Consider the following 25,955-nt stretch of genomic DNA (forward strand, 5'->3'; position numbering starts at 1 on the left):
TTGTGTAAGGGAGATTTTTTTTTTTTTTTTTTCCTCTGGAGTAAATCAGAGCCTCGTAGATAATCTTGCATGAACACTTCCACCTTTCTCCAGGCAGGAAAGACTTCATGTGTTCAAGAAAAGGATAGGCTGAAGCATTCACAAAGTGGAGACTTAGGAAGCTTAACAATTGGTAGAAATGTTATCATCAGTTATCATGGGAACATTTTCCAGCCATTCCCACCCACAGATACCCAAGCATGCACATTGGGTTTTGGCTTGGAAAGCCCTGCAACTAACACACTGAAGGTGTGTGGTCCTCAAAGTGTTTAAATGTTTGAGGATGAAGTGAGCAGGAACATCTTGTGTGCACCAGCTGAAAGAGGGTTGGGAGAAGCACAGGGTGGATTTCCCTGGACAGATGATAATTCTCTGTCCTTCTGTGTGCTGCCAAACTACCTCAGCTAGTGGAGGTTTATAAACTCTTTTTTTTTTTTTTTTTCCCTTGATCTCTGAAGAGCAGCAGATCTTCTAGTGTTTTTTGGAACACATCAAATGCAGTACAATTAAACAGAAGAAAAAAAATACTCCCAAGGCCCTTCATTCCCTTCCTTTCCCCTGTCAAGATATTACTTAATTTAAGTGCTGCCAAAGTTAATAATGAAAGACAACATCCTCTGGTGTGTCAGAGCTCAGTGTGTAAGCAGAAAAGCACAAGTGGCTTTCTGCACTCTTGCTTTTGCTAACCTGGAAAAAAAAAATCCCAACCCAAAACTAGAGCAAATTCAGGGATTCTGTAATAAGCAGGATTTAAAATGGTCTCTTCAGGTCACTTTTCTTGACCTAGAATTGCCTAAGAACTCAACACCTGAACCTGGTAGCTGGTGCCATCACATGGTGCCTGCAGCCTAAGAGTAGAAGGGCCACCAAGTCACTTAACCCAGGTATCTGCCACCCACAGGTATCCCACAGAAACAAACTGCCCTGTAAAAACCTCTTTTCCTTACAAAAGGGAAAGCAAGCAGAGTACAGACTGGAGATCCACATCAGGATTTTGTGACTATAACCACCAGGGTTTTCTTAGGGGGAGGAAGGAAGGGAGTTTGTGGACCTGGGAGGTTTTAGGGTGAGGTGACAGGATTGAGGTCAGTCTTCATGTTTTCTCCCTCCTCCCCCCTCCCACAACCCTAATGCACTGCAGAGCTGATGAACAGAGCAGATGAATAGTGCCAGAACTCAGCTCATTGCTTTTTTTGAAAGAATTTTTTTTTCCTTTTCTAAAAATAATTTGTGTGTGAATCAAAGGGGAAAAAGAAAGGTAATGCACAAAGATACAGAGCAGCTTATTAATTAGTTGGAGGTGCTCTCAGTGTTCCTGTAGATATGGAAGGGCTAAAAACGTAAAATACTGAGGTGACATTTCTGCAGCTTCTGGGCCTGTAGAACATTACTGTGATGTGCATCCCCCTTTCCCTTGTAACTTGGTGTCATCCCCCTTGGGGTCATACAAAACCAAATGAAGGTAGAAAAAAGGCAGATTTTGGCACCAAGACTACTGGGGATTGGGATTTGTGTTGGATTTGTGCAAGAAAGGATAATCTTGCACAACATAGCCAGTACGTGCAGGTGAAATTTGGTGGGTTTTCCATCCTCTGCCCCTACACTAAACAGAACTCTTGCAAAACCCTCTTGCAGGGGCTACTTTATGTTTAATAGCATATCAGCTTCTGGAGGCTTGCTGGTACAAAATGAATATCCTTCCCAAGGTGGTCCCCATTCTGCCTGATTTCTACCAAGGCAATCTTAGTCCCCACTCCAAAGAGCAAAGGTAGATCTACAAGCCAGAGTATTCAACTGCTAGAGGTTAAGGTCAAAGCCTGCCTGGCTGTAGATCAGCATACCTTAATCACACAAACCTAATGGCCTTTTTCTGGAGCTGATGGAGCAGAACATCATGTGATGCCTATCACTGACTTCCCAGGTACCACTTACTGCTCAGTCAGGGCTCTAAAGCAGAGATTCCTCTCCTCTCTCTTTGTCTGCAGGATGCTTTAGCCACCTTGACCTTGTACCTCTGGTATGAAAACATGGAGCATGGGATACCCTCAGCTGCAAGTAGGTGGTAACTGAACCTATTTTGTCAATCCTGGGAAGGAACTGAAGTGAAGTTTAAACCCAATGACTGCTTTGCAGGAGCATAGTGCTTGTGGGAAAGGTTATTCATCTCCTCTAGCTATGGCTGTAATCTTTCTCCTTTATCTATGGAAACTTACACTTTAGGTCATTTCCCTACTTTTTTTTCTTTTAAAGTAGACCTAAGTTGTTAATGAAATCAGCTGGGGCACACTAGATCCATGGGATGAAACAGAAAAGTTGTATCTGTCTGGCACAGCAAATACAAAGAACAGGTTAAACTTCTCTCTTCACTGCAGTCAATGACATTATGCTGAGGATAGTCCATCTTCTATCTGTCCGTAACCTGTCTCCCCTAATTAATTTCTGGGTTTTAGTGACAAGTTTTGGGGAGTTTGTTTTTTGTTTTGTTGAGAGATCATAAACTGTATGATACCAAAAAGTACCAAGCCAAAGGGGAAGCCATTACTAATTTTGAATTATTTCTGAAACTAGTAACTCCCTCAAATATGATTAAATTGTGCAGAGCTTCAAGAAAACACTGAATAGCCACGCCTGGATCCATCACCTGAGTGACATGTACCTGCTTTCTTGCTGCATGTCCCCTCATTTCCTTGCTAGGCAGGGGGAAGAAAAAAGGCTGGTAATTTATAACTCCTATTAATACAGTAGGCTGGCTGTGTTGACAATATGTCAATAATTATTTCTGGCAAGACCCAAACACCATAGCATGGGTCTCTGCAGGATGAGTCATTTTATCAGAAGACAGATACGTGTGACCCAAGTTTTATGACAGATGTCAAATATATCGAAATGTGGTGTGAGGAAGATCATCTTATTGGCAGAGTAATGAGAATCTGGTGGGAAGATTAATGTTAAAGCTGAGTTGTGTGGTGCCTCCTTCCCTCTGGGTTGTTGAGAAGTGATGCTGAGGCAGAGGGGAAGGGGTTATCCTCTGCCTTGTGTGGGCCAGAAGTGGGAGAAGCTTGGAGGAGCAATAATATTAAGCAGTGTGACAGCTTAACTCTCATGGGGACATCAAAAAGTAAACAGCATTTTGAAGGGGAGAGAAATGTTTTGGGGGGCAAATGCAGAAGTGCTAGGGGGGCAGCCAGCTAGCCAGGTGGCACAGCCTAAATCTTTCAAGGTGACTGCTGTCGTGACAACTCAAATGGGGCTTATTTTCAGCAAGTGCTAAGCCTCCCACCTTCTGAAAACCAAGCCCTCGTGTTTCATGCTGGCTGCCACAGAGTGGGGATCAGCTGCCACCTGGGGAATTGTAGGCTTGGAAAGCCTCTCCTCCTGCAAACTCAGCAGAGTGAGGCTTGCTTGGCAGAGCTGGGCTCTTTGCTGTTGGAAAGATGTTCTCTGTCTCAGGTTCACCCACTGGTGCCCCTCTGAGATATCTTTGGAGCTCAGGTGTGGGCCACTGTGGTCCTCAGGTGCCACCAGAGAGGTGGCTATAGAGGGCTCCCCATCACACCTCTCTGCTGGCAAGCCCTGCCTCCACATCCTTTACCTTTGGCTCCTGCTGATCCTCTAGATAAGGGAGTTCACACAGACTTTACCTTCAGATAAGAGCTCTGGATCCCTGCCTCACTGTGGGGCTGGCACTGCTGTGCTCTGGCTATGACCATCTCTTTTGTACTGAGAGGTCCAAAGGGTTAATTATCTCTCCATTCCTTGCTCCTGATGGGAAAATGGTGAGGATTTGCCTCCTCAGACCATGAGAAAGTCTGATTCATATTGGAGGCAGGAAGAAACCTCACTATGGAGCTTGATAGTTGCTGGCCTGCAAAACTCCTGCTGATATTTCATGGGGATTTGTTTGTTCCCCCCAAATACAATGTTATCTAGGGATCAAGGGGGGGAAACCTGAAGTTGTGATGAGCAAGTATTTCTTTCCTGTTTGAGCAAGAAGGCCTCTTTCAAGTGACATAGGTGCTTCAAAGTAATAACAAGGTCAAGCTTGGAAAAAAAAATTACATACTTTGAATAATTAAGCTGTATTTTTAGCCCTCATTTTGTGATCTGTGTCACATATATATATGTGTGTGTGTGTGTGTCTCATTTCCCTGTTCACCAGAGACACTTTTCCCATATTCAGGTTTGCTACCTTGAGAAGAGGCACATGGGCACTTGATGAACTGAGGGCACCTCTTGACTTTTTTCAGTGCCCCCCAAAAAAGAGTTGCAGGGTTTTTCTTGCCTTATCTTTTTCTTAGAAAAGTCACTATTCTTATTTGACCACAAATAGAACAGTTTTCTTTTGCTCAGCTCTAATAGTGGCACAAATTTAACTATATTGTGCTAGGAGGCACTGATATATTAATTAAAATATAGTCTAATTATTTACCCTAGTTAGTTCATACAAATCTCAATAGTGTAATCAGTGGACTCCCTTAAGGATTTTTGCCATATTGAGCAGTAGAAATGGTTCCTCTTTTTCACTCAACTCAGGAGCAGAGTTAGTTTGGGGTTTTCACTCCCAGGTCAGCAGTCTGGCAGCCACCACAACCTGGGCTGTGCAGAGGGTTTTGTTCATCTGCAGTCACACTGACCAGTGCTAAGATGGGGATAAAACTTATAAAACATTTATTGTAGGAACTGTGTCAATGGGGTGAAATGATTCTTCTCAGCCCTGGTTTTGAGGAAATTCCTGACCCTGGGCTGGTTCCTCTCTGGTATGTTTGGTCACACGTAGCCAAAACTTCTGAGAAATGGTGTTCTGATATTCTTCAGCATCAACAGATGTGGAACAATATTTACACAGGGAAAAGGTTCAGCCTGTTTAGTAAGGAAGGGCATGGAATGCCTCCTGGCAAAACAGAGGCAGAGTGCTAAGACGATGGGGATCTGAGCTTTTATTAGAAGGACAGGAGAATCTGATGTCTGGAGCTTCAACACAACTTGGGATGCCCAACTTGTTTATATTTGGGCTTATCTGCTGTCAGGTGTTTATTAGAAACACAGGTGGTAAGAAAGTTGTTGGAAAGAAAAAATGTTCAGAGCAAAGACGTGGAGGAGTGGAAGGATGAGGAGGACAGAAAGTGACCCAACCTGTGACTTGCAACCTTAGCAATCTCACAAAGACCTTTTCTTTCTCTGTCACTCTTCAAACCCTGTCTCTAGAGCATGGAAAATTGAAAAGGGTGGTTCAAGACTTCCTAGTTTTTCTCCTTTTTTTTTTTTTTTTTTTTTTTTTTTCTTCCATTGCCATCTCTCCATCTCATCATCACTTCTCCTTGTTTGTTGTTCTCAACAAGAGGATCAAGTAGAATTGAAGGACAGAAGCTGCACCATCTAAGCTGCTGGAAGGAACGGTGATGCAGCTCTGCACAGCCCTTCATGCACAAAATATAATGAAAAAGTCTGTCCTCCCCCACATCAAAGAGAGGGGCTTGATGAATACGATTTAGGAGATCAAATACTGAGCCTGAGTTGTCTGTATGAGTACAGCACCTATGAACCAACTTCTGCATAGGAGTTCTGGCATACCTTAATTATAGACTTCCTGCAAATAGTTGCTAAAAAGGTCAAATAAGAATTAAGACACAGGTTGAAGACTCAGACTTTTCCAGTGAGGCAGCACAAGGCTGTATAAAATCCTGACTCAAACAGAAAAGTCATCAGTGTTCCTGGTAGCACAGCCTGAATTTCATTGGAAATCAGTTACCCTTTAAGCACATTTTCATCATAATATAACCAATATACCTTTTATTACATTTCCTTTCCCTGTTCTACTTCTGGTTTAACCATGTGAGCCAAGCTAACATGATTAGACACCTTGTTTTTCACCAGTCATTTCTGTTTGCAGTCTTCCATAAAGTGCTCCAAATGAATTTTAATATGTTGATGGTACTTACTGGAGAGATTAATATTCATAATAAACACCCCTTAGAAGTAATCTTCAGCAAATCCTTTTGACAATGAGGAGTCAGGGCTGCTAAAGACAATAACTACTACAAAATGCAATTTGGTCAATTACTTTAATTAAATTTCACTCTAATGTCTTCTCACTTAAATAGTAAACTAATAGGGAAAAGTACATCATACTTTTTTTGCCTCCACTTAAATGCCCAGAACTGTTTCTTATGTTTTGTTTTAACATTTGCAGTTCGCCCAGCTTCTCAGAACTTTTGAGATAATTGTGGGTTTTACAGATAAAGCCCATCCCTCACGGAGAAAGTCTGAGACTTTCTTTTGAATATGCTTTCCTAGAATGAAAACCTTTGCTTGCCAGATCCTAATCTGGTATTTACAGACAAGCTGATTTTGGATGGTGCCAGCATTCCAGTGTAAATGGTAAAAGTGTCGACATTTCATCAAATGCTTTTTTAATTATATTGTTGGAAATTGGAGTAAAAAGGAACACAGCTGCCTGGAGATTTTGGTAACATACAGGTTCTAATGAACTCATGAGAAATAACAGCAGCAGCATTTTTAATGCACTTTACTGAGCTAAACATGGAATTTTACTCTGTGGGTTATGTTCTCAGCTGGAGTAAATTGCCGTATCTCTGAGTTCCTCACTGTATGACAGTCTGGTTCTGAGCTCCTTGCTTAAAAAATGTGAACTCTTTATTTTCAACAGTTCTTATAACAGAAGAGGATCTGGCCCGGGTTTATGGTGGTGCAATAGTGTGTAAATATTAAGGTCATCAGTTATCTGGAAAAATGCATGAATTAAGTTAAAATCAGTAGCTCCCATTTCACCCTGTATCAGTAAAACCAACAAAACTGTTTCCATGAGCACTGTGAATACTCATGTCAACAATCATAACAAGGCATATGGGACCATGAGAGCAAGGATGTTTGCCAGTTTAGTGATGATTTCAGGGAGGGTGTAGTTATGGGGAGCTGCTGCTATAATTCTGTCACAGCCCTAGTGGCAAGAGGGATTTTCAGTTTCAAGAAGGAGAACCAGCTCATTTTTGTAATGGAATAAACCGGGAAGGGGGGCAATTGGGAACCCCTCTTCCTCAGCAAGTGTGTTGGATGCTGAGGTAGAAACCACAATTTTTTACCCCCTGTGGTTTCACTGAAGTCCTGTAAGCTGCAAGCAGTTTCTTCCACAGGCTTCCAATTCCTCTGACGATGCCATAAATTTTGTTGGGAAGATGAAGTCCTACAGTGCAATTAACTCCAAAAGTGGTACAAAGCAACAGCACACTGATACCAGCCTGCAGTACTTAGCACTTAACTCTGAAATTCTGATAAGCCCTATCAACTCAGGGTTGTGTTTAATGTTCACTCCTGCTTATATACTGAAGATACAACCTAGCGGTCACAGTGTTAACACTCCCCAATATCTATTACAATTAGTTTTTGATTAAGAGGCCTAGCATGGCTTTTGAAGCCTTTTATGTTGTGTCAAATGCCTGGTGATGGAGTGAGATGCACAGACACCTCCCAGTAACAAAGCGTCTTGTAAAAGGTTTCAAGTGAACTATTTTATCATCCTAATGGAAACCAGATGACTCTAACTCCCCCTTTAATTTCAACTATTTACTGAAGAGTCCTTGTTTTGAATTACTTAAAGATTTATTCCAAACCACTATCTCATGCATTAAGAATCACTAATAACAAAGCCACTCCGAGCAGAGCAAAGCTTTTAAAAGGATGTGACGATGCCATCACATTTATTCTTAAGTTTAAACAGTGTTTTGAAATGGCTTTCACAATTTTTACATCTTTACATCTTTTACATCTTTACATCTCAGTTTATTTTCTTGGCTTTTATTTTTTTTTTTACGTTTTTCATTTTTCTTCCCTGAAGTCCTGTATACATTTTTCTCCAGGCATTTCCAGTCCTGCTTCAGTTTTCTGCTCTGCTGACAAAGGACACCTTGGGTGGTGGACCTGAACCCATGCATGTCCTCCTTCATCCCATCCTCTGTAGGGTACTTTTTTTGGATTTCCTCAGTGGGTTTAGCAGAAGGAGGTTTGCCAAAACAGGGGCTGGTGGGGAAGGGGGAAATCACATCCACCATGCATGACTTTGTTATTTCTGCTGAGCAGGAAAACTTTCAAAGGCTGAAAGTGTCAGTTCATGTTAGCTGTTCTGGCCTGATGGTTGGAGTCACCCTGGCTTGGCATCTCTTCCCTGGAAAAATAGGATGACTGGGGGGGAATCTGCTTCCTCTGCCCTTGCCCACCATCCCTTTTGGACTCATCCCTTCCTCCCAGCCACATCACTCTCAGCATTACTGCAGAAGAAACCCTGAAATAACCAGGATTAACTGGATTAGTGGTGCAAAGCAAGGCTCCTTTCTCTGCTGCTGTGGTATCTGCTGCTTGGGGTGCAGACCTCCCCATTTCTGTGGAGCCTCAGAGAGACACAGAAATTGCTCTTAATGAGAACGACCATGGACTGGTTTTCATCCTAAAATGTGACACTGTTATTTACATCTGTCAGTATTTTACGGAGCTCTCCTGCTCCCTGTGGACACTACTTTCTAAGATGTTTCAGGCAACACAGCTGCAGTCCTCTATCCCCAGAATGCCCTTTTGACTCGGACTGGAAAGTTCTTCTGTATATAATTTAGTGGAATTAAAAGGATTAAAGAATGGCATAATTAATTAAATAGAGACTTTTTTTAAAGGCAAATTGATGAGAAAAAGATGCATGGTAAGAAATACAGCTGTCTGATAATACGAATAGGTTCTATATTGAAGAGTAACCATTAAAATGTCTTGAGCAAACTATGCATACATTGAGTAAGAAAACTGGACAAACAGAAGATGGTCTGTTTTAAAAAATATTAAGAAGATTCTTGTTGCAATGGATACCAATAAGTACAAACCTTTTGTGACCATGAATCTTCTGAGCCACAGAAACAAGCAGTTAACAAATCAAACATCCACTCCAGCAGGAGAGCTCTTCATCTTTCACAGAGGTTTCTGCTGTGTGAATATGTATTTTCAAAATCTACACCAAACAGAGGCCTTCAGAACCAGCTTTTCATGTGTTACGCTTTGGACAGAGCTGCAGTTCATGGGATGAGGGAAGAGAGGGAATGATGTGCATTCAGTGGGATTCAGCCCCAGGTCACACCACAGAGGATGCCAAAACAGGAGGCACATTTGACATATAGTTGTCTGCATCTTAAAAGCATTAAGGACAAGGTTGTATTTACAGCTTGCCTCCTCTTAGACCACTGTAACAAGAAATATTTTTATGGTGATGGATGAAACAGGTGTTGATTAATAGCTCGCTGTCTTTAATTAGACTTCAGTATCATGAAGTGGCAATGTTAGGTCTCCTTTGCAAACAGGGATTACAAAATGAAATGGTCACATGTTCAGGAGATGATAGAAAAGTTAATTCTCAGCTCTTTAGTACAGTTGTTAGGCTGAGTTGCAGGGTAAGCCTGATATTGCCTGTAAACTATGAGCACATATAAATACTTCTGCATTTGTGAAATCCATATGCTGGCACCCAGAGACAGTGACGTCTGCAATATCATTAAGAAAATCTAATAAATCACATGTTGCAATTTATGGTGAAACTCAGGGGAAAAGGCTCTGGCCAGTAGAGACTGAATTTTGTGTTACTTCTTCAGGCCAGAAAGATCCCTGTTTCTCCAAGTTCATCATCAGAAACTCTTCCTATTGTGCCATGAAATATTTCATGCACTTTTCTTTGAAGTTTATTTGTTTTCTCTCCTATTACTCTGCTCTCTGAGTGCACCTTCTAGATGATCTTAGATGGTTTTACAATGTACTCAATGTTCAGATAATGCTATAACACTTAGTATTGAAAAGTGTAATTAAAAAAAACTATTTTAAAAACTATTTATCTATAGGAATATTTTTCTACGTTATCCCATAGTTTTGACTACTATGATGAGTATTGTCGGAATATCGGAAAATCTGCAGATCTCTGTGTTTTTCTAGTTAAAATAATAATTAAAAGTACAAGTCAATTTATTGTTATCCATTGAAATTTGCATTATGAAAACATGCCTGGACAGGAGCAATTAGTCTGAGAACTGTCTGCCTTTATTTCCTAGCCTGAATGACCAGGGACCTATTTACAGTCAAGTCAGTGAGGGCTAATTGAGGACTGAAGAGCAAGGTCTGGCTTCATGGTAATTTCAGTGTTGGTCTGGAATAAACAGATAGGACTGCACAGGAAAGCTGCTGCTGAGCTGACAAACCAAAAGAAATTGAGAAAAAAAATTCTCCCTTTTTAGGATGCGGGAGAGAAACGCTGAGACTGTGTTTTAGAAAGAAGGCAATGGTAAAACTTCTGCTGCTGGCACTTAAAATATATTTTTCTGAGAATCAATAGGCTGTTCTAGTGAGCACTGATGGAATGTTAAATCCAAATACTCATGCAATATCTGTCTAGTAATGAAAAAAGGGAGGAGCTACCTTTTACTCCCTTTAAAAAAAATTGTATATTTGGGAATGAAATTGATTCTTTAAATATTTTATATTCTGTGGAGTTGTCAGCGAGACAGCATCAGTCTGAGAATCAATTGCAGAATGGACAACTGTGCAATACTTTTTTTTTAGCAACTCAAATAACTTTGCTCTCCATGAATTATAAAAAAAAGAATTCTTCATAAGTTGAGATAGGGAAGAAAGAATGAGAAATGAATGTCTTAAAATTAGGCTCCTCTAGGTTTAGTTTTTAGATGTTTTTAAATATTGGTCCTTGCCCCTTCCAAAGTTATTTCTATTAGCTATTTTCCTTAGCTTGCTGTAAACTGCCAGTTTTCCTCTGTGTTAATTATTAATATGACCTGTTTATGTACCAGTTTTCCAGCTAACCATTAATGTCTGTTTACTCATTGATGACCTTTGCAACTACATGCCAGGCTCTTGGCCAGTGAATGTCAACATTTTTAATGACCTAAAAATACTCTTCATAGCCAATGATTGTCTACCTAAATTTTTTTTAATGTGAAAAGCAAAAATTAAATACACTTATAATTTATAGACATTTGTACAAGACTATTTCGGCCAAACAGCACAGCAAAAGTAAAAGGAAAAAAAAAATCTTCAGTGATACTCTTTGCTTCTGGTTTTGTTTCAAAATACATTACAACAGGAAAAAAATATAGGTCTATAATGCAGGCATAATAAAATGCTTTTAAAAAAATTACCATAGGTAAATCTTCATTATTTTTTTTCTTTCAGATTTTCAGTGTTAACCTGAGCATGAATAAGGTATCTCTTCCATATATTCCACTAATAGCTAGAAGTGACACTGGGGACACAATTGGATTAAAGCTGAAAGTGGTGACACTAATTTTTACTCATTATTACAAACCCTATGTATTTTTTTGCTCACTAAATGTGCCTAATTTAAAAAGACAAGCAGTAGCCTAGGATGAAAAAGAATTTGAGGGCACTTCCCACTCAGATTGATGGGTAGGATGGCCTCATCCAATCGTCTACAGAGTTAAGTGGAACAAGCAGGTTTCTTCTTCCTTGGTCCACTAACATCCCTTCCTATGAAGAGCCTTGAAATATTATCTTTGTGATTACAATTTGCAGGTCTGAAATTGGCTTCCTATTGAAATATTTCCAAATATTAGCATCATCCTAGCCATAAGAAATGACTGTGGCATTTACAGAGATTGCAGCTTTGATATATACCCAGGTATATGTTCACATTTTCTCCTTCATTGGAGTTCTAACTTCAGTAAAAATTAGTTTTTTTTTTTTTAGTTACAGCTTTGAACACTTGCTCTGACTGTCACCTCATGTTGAATTTATCATACAGGATGTAAGTTGAAAAGCTGAGGAAAAATTTGTCATAAGCCATTGTATCAATAATCTCCAAAGGGGGTTGTTTTGGTTCTGGGGGGGAGGTAAACTTTCTAGATCTCTCCCCTCAGTTGCACAGAGAATTTGAGCTCAGGAGTCTCGTTTCCAAGGGATTTGTCAGTGCTGTGATACACAAACATAGTGCTTCTGTACAAGATAGTTATACAGTACCTCAAGCATATAAATGCCTTTCAGGTTTTCTATACTGAATGATAACTCACCTTGTCTTTCTTGGTGAGGTAGGTAATAAATAGAAATCTGGACTGTAACTGAGACATTCTGACTTAGTTAGATCTTCTGGTGTCCTGAAAAAGACAAGTAGACTCAATTACCATGCCAGCAACTACATAAAGATTGTCAAATTAAATCTAAGACCCTGTGTTTAAATAACAGTATGACAAAATCTGAGAAAAAACAAGAATATCAAGCTCTCATGACATTTTTGACCTGAAGTTAAAGCACTGTGGAAACAAAGAAAAATACTCCTTAAAATGGACAATGTTGTATTGAAAGACTGAGGGGGCAGGACTTGGTCAAATCCATCTCAGGCTTGCAATGCAGAGAAGTGGCACTGCAGCCATTAACCCATTCTGTGCTGCTGCTTTAGGCTGAGATAATTCCCCAGTTTATTTAGTAAAGATATAAAGAATACGACTAAAAGGGAAAAAGAATAATACGCTGTGCTTTCTCAAGAGACCCTTCCCGCCAGCACCTCAATTAGGCAGCCAAGAGCCTTGTGAGTCGGAGAAATTTCATGTTGAATTAGCATCACCCACCACTGGTATGGAGCTATCTGAAGGTTCAAGCACAACAGCTGTCTAATGGCCCTCAGTGACACAAGACACCACGCTAGGAACCGAAGCAGCAGACCACATCCGATTGAATCTGCAGGGAGACCTGGGAGACAATTTAATTATTTCTCTTGGAACTTCTTCAGAACATTGCCCAAGCACCCCAGTCTCACCAAGCACGCCACAGAAACTTTAATGAGCTGCAGTTGTAGAGGGTGAGGCTATTAGTTATCATTGAAAGGCAATGATTCCCCACACCTCAGCATCAAGCTGGAAAATTAATTTGTGGTGGTGCATAAACCAGAATGGGCAGCACCTTTCCTTAAATAACCAGGCCTTTCTTGGAGGTCTCTTATCTAACCTGACCCAGCTTGATGCATTTTAGCTTGTGAGACAAGGAACAAGGCTCAGATGTAATATTCCTGTGGAGGGTGGAATTCTGTGTTCATCTACTTTTATCTGCAAAGCAATGATATATTTAATCAGGGCTCATCCTTCTCTCTCATGATGCTTATTATTTGTTGGGAGCAGTTTATAATTTCTAGATAAATATGTATCCGGAGCCTTTCCAAGCTATGTAATGTGCTCTATAGATCAGAGCAAGTCCATTTAGAATTGTTTTTTAAAAACACAAATTATCATTTGATAGACTGGAACAACTCTATTGGTTTCATAGATAGCTGGGCATTTAGTTTCCACTATAAAGATCATAATATTTACCCAATGGACCAGAACAGCTCCTTCTTAGCCTTTACTCCCTCTATTATGGCACAATTTTTTAAATACAGATTCTGCTTGCATTACTTATTTTGTACCCAAGTGGATGGGGATCACTTGGATGAGTGAGTAAAAGGGGGAAGGGTTGTCTCATGCATCCCATCATTTTCTGAATCACTGTTTAAATATCTAGATATAATAGGAAGAGATTAAGAACTGAGAGCTTCCTTGACTATTTTTATTTATAATCTATTATTCAGTTCTTCATCTAGTTCGGTGGGAGAGTGGGTTATTCAACCATGAGTTCTGTGCATTGCAGGTGGGAGATATTTTAAATGCTTATATGCTGACAAGGTGAGTGGTTAGGGCATGATTTTGTTAAATATATTTGTGTGTATATATACATCTATCTACCTATCTATCTATCTATATATATGAAAGCACAAGAATAATTTCAATGATTATTACTTTCCTGCTTTATTTTGGTATGACTTCAGAAGGCAGGAGTATAAATCTATACTGCTGGGATATTCACTCTTATTTATTTGTGGAGAGGCACCAGAGTGCTGGATTCCCTATAGACCACAGCACTTTTTCTAGGGATATAATAGAGAGGCTGGAGCTCCGATGGTTTCCTCATGTGAGGGCAATGCTACCTTAGACTTTCAAATACCTAGGGATTGATTTAGCTAATAAGGAAAATTAGCAGCTCTCATTGTCATCAGTGGGAATTTTCTTGGGGTTCCTTGATGCTAAATGCTGGTCATTTACATGTATTTCCCATGCCCTTTTGTGCCACTTAATTCATAATCCCCGCTCCCAGATTTAAAGGAAACATTTTATCTGCATTGTATTCCCTTATTTTTGAACAAGACTGATTCTTCATTATATTTCCTTTCATATTTTTACTTACTTAATACAGATGGCCAAATGCAACTGTTGAACTATTAAGAGCAATACATATTCAAACCATTTTAACTTGTGGTGAAAAATACAATCCATTAACTTATTCCCTCCTTTATTTTTTTGACCTTTTATCTTCTTTAGCCAATATGTCCTCACAGCTCTCAATATCCAGCCACAGAAGCAGAGGTGAGAGAGGTTGTATTCAGTGTCTGTGTTTTCCTTTACTTCAGAGTTAACAAAAGATGTTGCATGGTGCGATTGCATTTTTTGCCTACATGTGATGATGGGTGACCTGCAGGATGGCTAAACTGTTGGATTTCTGTTTTTTCACATTATATGCTTCATCTACCTCCATGAGTCCTCCATGAGTCACAGCCTCTTTCTTCAAAGAAAATGTCCTGTCAGCAAGTTCCCAGTCCTCTGTCATGTTCTGCTCATGCCTCCCCCTATCCATCTGGTTCAATTCCAGCTCCACTACAGGCCTCCAAAAACACAAAATATTTTCTTTCTTCCATTCTGATTTAGATCCCAGATGAGCAACTCAAATAGCATATGAACAGTGAAACACAGTCAAGGTTTTGAAGTTATACAGAGTTACATGAACTGAAATTTCCTGAAGTTCAGAGACTGTCTAGTGCGGAGCTTGAGCCAAAGATATTCTCTGAACAAAACCACTTCAGCAAAAGTTTCTCCTCATTGAAAGAGGAATGGATGAATGTCAAATAGTTGAGTTGCAGAGATGTGAGTCTCGTTTTACTCCAGATAATTACAGTGGTGGTTACATGGTCAGTGCATAGTGAACCCAGATGTAGTTTTGTTGCTGACAAAAAGAAGTTCTGATTTAAGCTCCATATTCTTGCAATCTAATTTGCATTTACACCAGCTATCTGGCCAGAATAACCTGACTGAGAGCTACTCTCTTTTCCATTCCTCACTAAGGTTGGTTTTCAGGTGGTTCAAAGAGCTGACCCTGGTGAGTTTGTGTTCATACAACTTCCAGCCCTGCTACAATGGGGACTTTGGTGAAGATGAAGATGAGATTGGCAGCAGCCTGGGCACCAGCAAAAAAACTCAGTTGTGGCCAGGACAGAACTACAGTCATGGATGTTAGGCCCATCCATTAATGTCTGTCTAAACAGGGTCATTGCAGGGTCTGTTGGAGGGATCTAATTAGAGGTCTGTTTTTTCTTTAAAAGTCCTTGCCTAGTATTTCCCTTACTTTTCCAAACACCCTGAAGTAGACAATACATCACAAAGAGGTCAAAGCAGAGGAAAGGGGGGAAAAAAAAATGAATCCCAGCAGCCCCAGAACAATGACAGTTTTCATTTATTATCTAGAAGTCATGTGAGTTTTAAAGTCACCAATCATCATCAAGAGAAGAATGGAATGAGATGCTTGACAAGGAAGATGCTGTCTGTGGCAGCATAATATTCAATTTACTGCCAAGGCTACTCACTTCAGGAGCAAGAGGAGAAAAAGTGATATAATTGATTTCTTACCTCAAAGGTAATATGACATCAGAATAGTTGTCTTTTTTTTTTTTTAAAAAAAAACACCTTTCCTGATTTTATTTTAGTCCTTGAAAAAGCAGAAGTTCCTAAGCTGTCTTGGAGCCATACCATGAAAATAAAATCCTTGGAGTTTCAGGGATGCAAAGAAAACACTAAAATACATGCTTATCTAAAAGCAGGTTATGCTGTCTTCCTGAAGTTGCAAAAATAATCTAAGCTGTCTCTTTGGGATTAGTTATATTCTGTCCCCAAACTAGCATGTTTTTGTTGAAGTTCTGGGTGAGTGTCCTTGTGGAACCAGCTGAGGGCATTGGATTTCCTTAACATGAGCCTGCCCCATTCCTGTGCCTATATATTGTCTATTTAGGGAAACATTCCACTGTCCTTGCTCATGCTGAGCCGTCCCATAGATATAAATCATTCTGCCCTGGAAGCAGGCACAATTCAGTGTGAATAAGGGACCCTTCTCTGCTGAGGAACATTACAAACATGATTCTATGATTCTATGATGCCACATCCACTAGAGCTGAGTGGGACTGCTCATGTAGTAAAGTGCTACTCACTGTGAGTAAATGCAGCAACACATCATCTATGGATGGATAAGTGAGGTAGTGGGGATAGGAATCTGCCAAATGATAGAAAAGCATTTTACTGGACTGGGTGGTTTGATTAAGTATTAACTGATTAATTTATGTCAGTAATCACACTTCACAGTTGGAAGGAGCTGTAAGAATTGGGAAGCCAACAAAACATGTCGGTGCAGTAGTATAACTTACAACGTGGGACAATCTTTCTTGAAGTAATTGTCAAACATGGTCAAAAAGGGTAGTTTTTAGTGCTCAGCAAGTGGTTAAATTCAACAGAATTAAATATTTCCCAAAACTATTTATATTTATTAATGGCTAATACAAAATCCATTTACCCATAATCAAGGGAAACTTGAGGGTAGTGGCTTTCTTAAGTGCTGAGAGTCAACAATATTAAAGTAAATAGTGGAGGACATTCCAAGATTGTATTAACACAATTGATTTATCGATGATTGCACAATGGGAGGTTATCTTTTGTTAATTGACTCTGTAAATAAGCTCATAGGCGTCTCAAGCAAAGGAAAAAAAAAAATCTATTGCTACTAGAAAGTCTACAGGGTGAAGTAACTATGCAACTCCATAAAGTATCTGCTCTACTGGAGACCTCCTTGTGGCTGAGAGGCTTTTCCAGCAACAAACCCCAGCAGGTGCTCATGCAGACATGGGAAGTAATATTAAAAATGTTGGTAGCTTGAACTGTAGTGTATGAAGTAGTTCACCTTGGATTTCAAAGAAAAAGCCAAGCATGCATCCTGGAGGTCACATATACATTTACAAACCAGGTGGTGTCCATAGAGCAGCCAGGTCTGATCTTTCTTGAGCTATTTGATTTTTCCAGGTGATATCTGGGAGGCCTCCTTCTTCACTCTGACCCAGTGCCCACCTCTCTCACCTAAGGCCAAATCACTGTTGGTTCATCCAAACCAGGCTGCTATATACCTCCCCCTGAAATGGTTTGCAGATGTTTAGGTCTTATTTTTGTTTCCCTTTAGAGTTCTTTATCTCCACCATGTTCTCTTCTGGTTTGAGCAGGGCATCCACCAAGCTGGGTAACACTTTTCTTGTCCTTTTCTTGTTATTCCTTGTTTCAGTTCACCTATGGTAAAGAGCAGGGACACTGCTTATCAGGTGGCTACACACTATCTTGTTTACCAATTTCTAGCCTTCTTGCCTGAACAGCCCACTTGGTAGCCCATTTTTCCTGTGTTGGTTTCCATTTTCATCCTGACATTATTTATTTTTTCTTTTTGTTCCCTCTCTGTTCTTGCTGCCTCTGGTAATCTCATTCTCATCCTCCTCCAACCCAGTCTTGACATTAGGAAAGGACCATAGGCAGTTTGATTGTCCTATTTCACTGGGCATAAGAACCAAGGGGGAAAGTCCTTTGCTACTGATTTAATGGCTCTGAGTTGTGAGCAAACAGAATTTCTGCTTTTCATTGACAACAGCAGATAGACAGGTGGAACAGGAACATTGTGGCCACAGAGCTACTGTGCAGGGACAAGCCAGTAGAGCATTTTTATTCCTGGTCTGTACAAATATCATGAACTTTGAAAGAAGCTGACTTTTAGTCAGTGACCCTTATGAATCACTTGCCCTGAGTCACGCTCCTTTCCCTGTCATATCAGCAACCTCAATATACAAAAAACCAAACAACTTGCTCCACTTCTCTAAGAGAGCACCCAGGCTGTGAGAACAAAGGCTCTGCTGTTTCCTAATCTCAAAAACAATTAAGGCATCAGATTAATAGAATCTTTAAATGATTTGGCAGATGCAGGTGGAATGCTCTCTGTTTGCATTACTATAAAGCCTATCAGTACCCTTAGCATTAAAGGGCACAAAGGAACATAAAGTATCAGTGTAGCAAACAAGACAAAGCATGAAAAAGACCAAACAGGTGAAAAACCCCAGCACATGTCATTTCTGGTCCATCTGTCTTCTGAAACTCCTGCTAGACATCACCGAAACCCAAAGTTTACCTCTGAGAGGACAGGGAATTCCCTCCCCTCATGAGATACAGTTTCCTTTTTTGTCTCCTTCCCCTCATTCCTTGACACAAAAATGCCCTCAGTGTTTCACTTAATGACTGTAATGCCCTTGGTTAATAGGATTTCACTGCAATTCCTATCCTTTAGCTCGGTATTGGAGCCTGGTGTACATCTAGTGTTAGCTGGGTATTTTGAAGTGCTGTCTGCCTGGAAAGAGCATGACAGCCCATTCTCCCAATATTCTGAGTAGTAATCCTTGGAATTACCCTGGATTAGACAGAAGTGAAGATCTTGTCTAGAGGACTCGGATTTCTCTGCTGAGATCACAGTTCATGCAAAGATTAAAGGCCACAGCCACAAAGATGTTCAGGCACTTCAGTAAGAGTGAGGTGCCTGGATCACTTCCCTGGCACTGGTCCCAACTGCATTTTGCACTTCTGCCTGGGAGACAGAGCCCTGGCCTCCAAAATTGATTGGATACTAATTCCCTTTAAAAGTGTTGCTGAATTTTTGTGGGGATTGGGTAATAAGCTTTTCTGGGAAGAAGTCCTGACTAAAAGGAGTCCTTTCACTGGGAGAGAGTGGTGAACATCACTTGCTTTTAATTTTTTTTTTTTTTCTTTTAATAGTCCAGGAGCAGATGAACTTTGTATTTTTCTTCTCAATCTATTATGAACCCTCTTCTCAATCTATTATGACCCCTCCTGTGCACTTTGTGACACCAAAGTGCTCTTCCTTCTTCATTTCATTGCTTTGGGGTCCATAAAAAGAGTGACAGTGTTGAGGGATTTCTATTTAATTCCTGTCACTTTCCTGGGAGGATTAGGGATGCAGAAGCTTACATTTAGGCTCATACTTCCTTCTGTCCAAATGCCTGTCTCAGAGAAAACAGTCTTTGTTTTTTGGACTTAATATTCCTACTCCTAATATTAACTACTGCCTTAATATTCCTAAGGCAGTAGCTGGGACTGTGTTTTCCCGTTGCCTCTCTCCCTCATGTTTGGTTCGCTCTTCCTCAGACTACTTCAGTAACCCAAGCCATTCTCTGGAAGCATCGGTGACTTCCATTTACATCTTTGCCACCTTTTTGAAGAATGTGTTCATTTCACTGATCCCACGTTTCATCACAGCAGTTGTCCCTGCCATTAGCCTTGACCTAATCATGGCATTTGAGGATCTGGGTGTCTCATGGTCACAGATGAGCACATGGACAGAAACTGCCCTACAGACCTACCCGTAGAGCTCCCTTTAGATCCAGGAGAACGGCGTGTGAAATTCCTGTTAGGTCCAGTTTCTTCTGAGCTGTGAGGGCCAAGATACTTGTACTTCATAATCTGCTGGAATGCTTCTTCCCTGGCTTGGCATAGCCTGGCCCCATGAAGGGAAGAGGGGGGAGAGGATGTGCTCCAGCCCTAAGATCAGATGTCGGGCACAGGTGCTGGCAGTGAAGCAGCCCTGCAGTTCCCCCCCTCAACCCCTGGGATGAAATCTCAAGCTGGCCTCGTTCTCTGGAGCTTCTGAAAACAGCCTGAGATTGTGTATCATGAGTTATGATGGTGACATAAAACTGAAAGCCTGACTGCATCTGTTAGTTAAAAATCACTGGGAGAGTCCTGGACGCTGCTAGCTCAGTGGTTGAGCTAAATCTCAAGCATGGTAGCTGCACTTTGCCTTCCTAATTAAAATCCTTCTTAGTTGTTTTTTGGTTTTTTGTTTGGTTTTTTTTTTTTTTCTCACAAATTAAATTTTACTTCTCCTTTCAAAGCGCCGTGGGTTATGGTTATTGATGGAGGCACCTATTCACCGTGTGAATTTTGGAGCTGGATTCCCATCTTGCTCTCTTCCTCAGATGTTGTAACATCCTTCAACGTGGAGCCACCACTTTCTGTCCCAGGGGCCTCATATCTGGGGCAGAAATCTCCTCTCACAGTGGGTGAAGTTTCAGTTAACTGGAGACATATGTTGAAGCAAAATTGGCATTTTTTCCTCAAATAGGCCAAGAGCATATGTACATACTGGTACTACACATGCAATTTTGCACTTTGCAAGTGAAGAAGCAGCTTTGTAGACAGACACAGAGCAGGTACAATATTTTACACCTTCATTTTGATAGATGTGCACGGTTTTTTTTTTTTTCTCAGGGTCTAGCTGCTCTGAGATGTTCTGTCATGTGTTATTTTATCATCTTGAATTACAAGTGAAATATCTGTTCCTGGTCCCACGCAAATGAATGTTAGATATCTCCAGGGCTCCCAAAGGGCAATGTCAAACCTAAATGAGGAAGAGGTAGAACAGTACTGGCATGAGACACTCCTAAAAGCCTCTTAAGTGATCCAGGAAGGAGCATTCATAAGTGCTCCTCTTCCCTTTAAGACACTAATGAGTCACTCCTTAATCACAAACTGTGCCCTCCTGACACAAGAGCAAGCTTCACCTCCCAAGACCTTTAACATAAGTCCTCCAGGCTTGCTTTCTTTTACAGGAGATAGATGACCCCAGTCACCTTGCTCCTCCCTGAATCATGAGTTGATCCTATAGATGTGAGGGGATATAGGGTTCCTTTCACTTCCTGTCTTAAACCCCAGACTTAGCCTTAGCACAGGATGCCCAGGAGGTTGCTGTGTGGCCCTGTCCCTCTTCCAGCACTGGAAACACCCTTTGTAATGGGTGAAATGATCCTTTTACTTAGTCTGCACGTCACTTTTTTCTTGGTGTATGAAGCACCTTGCGTTATTTTGAGTTGAAGGGTGTTCTAGAAATGGAAGCCCCTATTAGTAAATCAATACCAACAGTGTTATCTGCATGCTGTTAGACATACTAATTTTCACCTTGGTTGCTACATGCACAGCATGGCATTATTTTTCTGTTTCCTTCATGCTCTTGAAGGCTGAACGCTATGAAAAATGATTCTTGCAGAAATTTTTATGTTGGCCAAATGTTTTCATCATGGGAGCGGCCTTGCAGAGTTGAAAGGGAGACTGGCTTCCTTAATAACTCGTAGCTGTTGTGGCTACTATGTAAATCTCTTTATCCAATCAATCAGACGTGAAATAAAATACATTGACCTGATGCTTGGCTAGCATGTAAAGTCCAAGTCACATGAGGAGCCATAGTGCAGAAGAAGGAGTTTTCATTCCCCATTTGTAAGACGATATCTGCTGGGCTCATTAAGCAAAAATATTTTGGGCCCTGTGTCTTACAAGGTAAACTTGCTCTATTGTGCAGAAGAACATTCACTGAAATAGCTAACATGGATCATCTGATGACATTAGCTTTGTAAGTAATTTCCATGATGTCAAGGGTACACTGGAGATTAAAGGGGGATTAAGACCTACTTGCACAGTCAAAGCATCACAGTAAATTGACTTGACTTGGCAGGCTGCACCTAAAGTTGGCAAGTTTTCACTAACTAATCATATAAAATCCAGGTTTGTGGTGTTAGTTAGACTACACTTTCACAGAGGCCAGGAAACGTTAAGCTTTCAAGGTGGGAGGTTTTAGGAGGTAAAGGAGGAAAAGGGAGGGGAGACTGTCAAGGAGACTTTCACAGTGTCAGGGTGCCAAGAGGTGCTAAGTAAAATAACGACCCAGTTTTGCTGGAGAAGGCTCTGCCTTTCAGGAGCAACCTGGTTGGATTTCTACCCAAAGGGCTTTTCCTCCAGCAAAGTTTATTTTTTCCCTCCCTCTCGCTGTCACAAAATGCAATCTTCTCTTAATAGATCAGACCCTGCACAGGAACTTCACTGAATAAAGATGAGTTTATATTTTAAAAAGGAAACAGCTGGATTGCAAAAGCAAGGGAGGTAGGCAGCTCTTGTTTCATTAGCTAAGGGAAACTCAGGGCCCCAGAGGAGAACAACTGGGAGAGCAGCCATGACAGAGAAAAAAAAAAAAAAGGAAACAGAAGATCATAAAGAACTAATAATGAAAAATGGAAAGTGAGAATGAGCCAAGAAAAACAGGCAATAAATAGATTTAAAAAAAAAAAAAAAAGCTGGGGGGGAACAGGAATGTAAAGTGAAAAAGCAGGGTAAAGAATATGGATTTTCTGGGAATGAAATAAATAATTCTGAAATTTCTCAAGAACCTGATGAAAAACTGGGAGTGTCTCATGGCTGGCTGGTCTCTTGATCTCCAAACTGGTGGCCAGTTTAATATAAACATGAAGGAGAAGTACTGTGTATAATTGCCCAGCAGTTTGCTGCTTCCTCTGGAAAAATCACAGTGAGTTTGGCTGGGCTAGAGAGTCCAGACTCCATCCATGCTGATGAATTAGGGTCCTCTAAGACCAACTTATAAAAAAAATGTATCTCATGATCGTTTAGAAGGATCCAGTCAACTGTTTATCTGTGCAGTAATCATGGGATGATGAGTTGGAGGTAACCTGGGTGTGGGACTGTGCATTGTGGAATCTCTGAATGATTTCATATGAAGAAAGAGTAGAAACTGAAGGAAGAGGGGGCTAGGAAGAAAACCAGATACCAGTCTGTCCTTCGTCTTGAAATCTGTTTATCGTGATAAATATATAAACATGGCCAAGACTTTCATAGTCCAAGATTTTTTTTCAGCTGCCCTTCAATTAGATCCATAATAATCCTGCAGCTTTATATGGTTTACAGATGACACTTTGCCCAGCAGAATTGGTGCTGTTCTTTAAATTGTGCTGTGCTCATTAGGTTTTAATAGGAGCAGTTGTTTAAAGGGTGGGTAGGGGCAGGAGGGGGAATGCACTTGGTGATGCATAGTGGAATGTACATTAATCTTGTTAATGACAACACAGTTAATGGCTGGCAAAACATTACTTTTGAATTAACCTTTCTCTTGTGCGGGCTATACTTGAGAAACAGAGCCAGGATACTGAAGATACAAGGAAAGTGCATGAAGACAGGGATACAGGATTTCCTATGATTTTATGTTGTTCTTAATTAGGAAGCATATTGGCAGCAAATGCTAACATGTGTTGGGATGTTTAGCTGTAGCCAAATAAATGTTTTCTATTACAACTCTGAATTCTTTGCCTAGCCAGAGCCCATGCTGTTCTGTTCATGTCTTACAAAATCCCTTTATAAGTAATTTTGGGGGCCAATTTTCTGTTGGCTTGTACAGCAGAGTTACTTTGAACATATGCACTCAGACTCCAGAAGGGTCGTTGTCCTCAAAATTTTTTTTTTAAGTCCTTTTTTTTAATGTTTTGAGTGATAAATGGAGAAATCCTTCTTATGACATGCTTCTGTAACCCAACTAAACAATAGCCTATACAGAGCATGTTCATTTAAAGCAAAAAAAAGCAGAGAATGGATTTAACTGGTTTTCTCTGGTCACATGTTCACACATAGACTACATAGGCTGAATGAATAATCCATATGAATCATTTATTTGACATGTAATCTTTTTCTCCTGTTTATGAATGATCTGCAAATACTCTACTGTGGTTTTTTTTTTTTTCAGTCCTCTTTGTCATTTCAAATTATAACTTAAATAATTTCCTATTTTGCTGGTAGGTTGAGAAGAGTTTACTGTGAGTATTCACAATTTATAACTCCTGTTACTTCAGAGATGTGAACATATAAACAGAGTCTGACTTGCATAGTGCAAGATTTTTCTTGTGCAAACAGAAATTCAGGGTTTTCACTTTGAAAGTATCCTACTATATTTACTTTAAGTATTGTGTGGAATTTTTCTGGATGACCTGACTGGAAATCAGGTAGGAAATCTGACTGATGTCTTCCACCTTGGTGTCTGAGACTTGTGTGGTCAACCTGTGAAATCTTCTGAAACAGGTTATCAGTTTCAGTTACCAATATCCTGTCTGCACAAACCAAGTAGAAAAACTGTCACAGTGTGTGCATTTAAATGAGAAGGGAATTTAACGTAAATTTTCAAGTTTCTGCATTAGTTTTCTCCAGGCTCAGTGCTCGCCTTGTGGGCTCATATAAGCAGGGCCCTGATTCCCTTCTGCAACAGGTGGAAGATCATCAGTTTACAGGTACAGCAACACTGATGAAGAACTAGAAGGTTGGAGTGGAACATGTTGAGTTTAGTTCCCATCTATCGCATAATATCTTTTAGTTCCAAACTGCTAAACTTTGGGAGTGGGGAGGATGAGATTTGTGTCTTCTTATTGGGAAGACTTCCAGTGTGTCACTGTTGAGGCACTCATGCTAATAAAGCCTTCAGTGCTAAGGTGAAAGAGGAAGATTGAAGAGAATTCCTTTCTGATAAAGACCTTGCCTGGATTCAAGACATTCTTCATCCTTTCTGAAAGAACAGAAAGCAGAAAACTGGAGTAGCTCAACACACAAAAGCAGAGCTGCAGACACAGCCAGTGGGAAGAACTGGAGGATAGAGATAACTGAAGTGGTTAATGGTAATTCTGGCTGGTAGGAATAATATAGGAACTAGTCACTAATATTGTCAATGCGTCTGGACAGGCCTCTTCTCCCTGCCACACTTTCTGGTAGGTGAAGAGTTGCTAAGCAGATCTAGTGGTCAATAATGCAATGGTTTGAGCTGTGAGACAGTAAAATTTGTTTTCACAGATTTCTGTGATTTTTCAAGGTTATATGAATGAATGAATACTCTAGTTCAAGCTTAACTAGCCCCAAATAAAGTATAGCAAAGTGAGTTTTAATATATGCTTCCTATGTTTACTAGTGCATTTTTTGGCTTTCATCGTATTTTGATTCTGGAGCTTAATGGGTTTTTATGATCAGAAAATCCTTTGCTTCCCTTAGGTGCTCATAAAAAAAAAAAAAAAAAAGGAAGTGCTCAGGGACAGCCCATGAACCAGAATGTATGAAAGACACTGAGCAATAGACATGAAGATAACTCAAAGACATATAAGTATTGCTATTCTGTGTTGCTGCAAATACCAATGTATGGTGGAAAAAAAGAAGACAAGTTGTGGCATTTAATTACTTGTGAATGTGATTAGCTGCTTGAAAACTTAAGGACCATATCATATCAAAATCCCTTACCAGAAAAAGAAACTTGCTCTTAATTTTCTTCTCAAATTGGACCCCATTAATCACTGTAAAATTTTCAAAACCTTTTGGCTGAAGAACTTGGATAACAAGAAGCTTTCAGGTCATGCTCTCTGATTGGTATTCTTGACCCTCTGTTGTCTGAGTTTCCCGTTTACTGGCTTCATCCTAACTGTAGTAACCTATCTGCCTCTGGGCTGGGTTGCTCTGCTACTGGTGTGAAATCCTCCATGGGCTGGTGTTGCATTGGACTGCCCAGTTCAACACAGCACACAGGGAAGAGAAATGGCACCAGGGGCTGCAGTGGGAATGTTGTGAAGGAGCAGATGTTATCAGTAGGATTTTGGAGTCCTGGCTGATATTTCAAATCTTGAGGTCTGATGTAGAGCAAAGAGATGTCAATCTTCAGAAGAGAGGACAGGGCTGCTTAGTAAGGAGTGTCATAAGAGACTTCATTGGTATATGTTGAAGTTGAAGTAAATGTATTTCACTCCTTTGAGATGAGCAGGTTTCTTCTTGATTTGCCTGTGAATGAATATCTCGAGCTAGAGTTGGTTGAGATGTTTGAGATGACAT

This window comes from Heliangelus exortis, chromosome 11 (assembly GCF_036169615.1).
Source record: "Heliangelus exortis chromosome 11, bHelExo1.hap1, whole genome shotgun sequence".
Lineage (NCBI taxonomy): Eukaryota > Metazoa > Chordata > Aves > Apodiformes > Trochilidae > Heliangelus > Heliangelus exortis.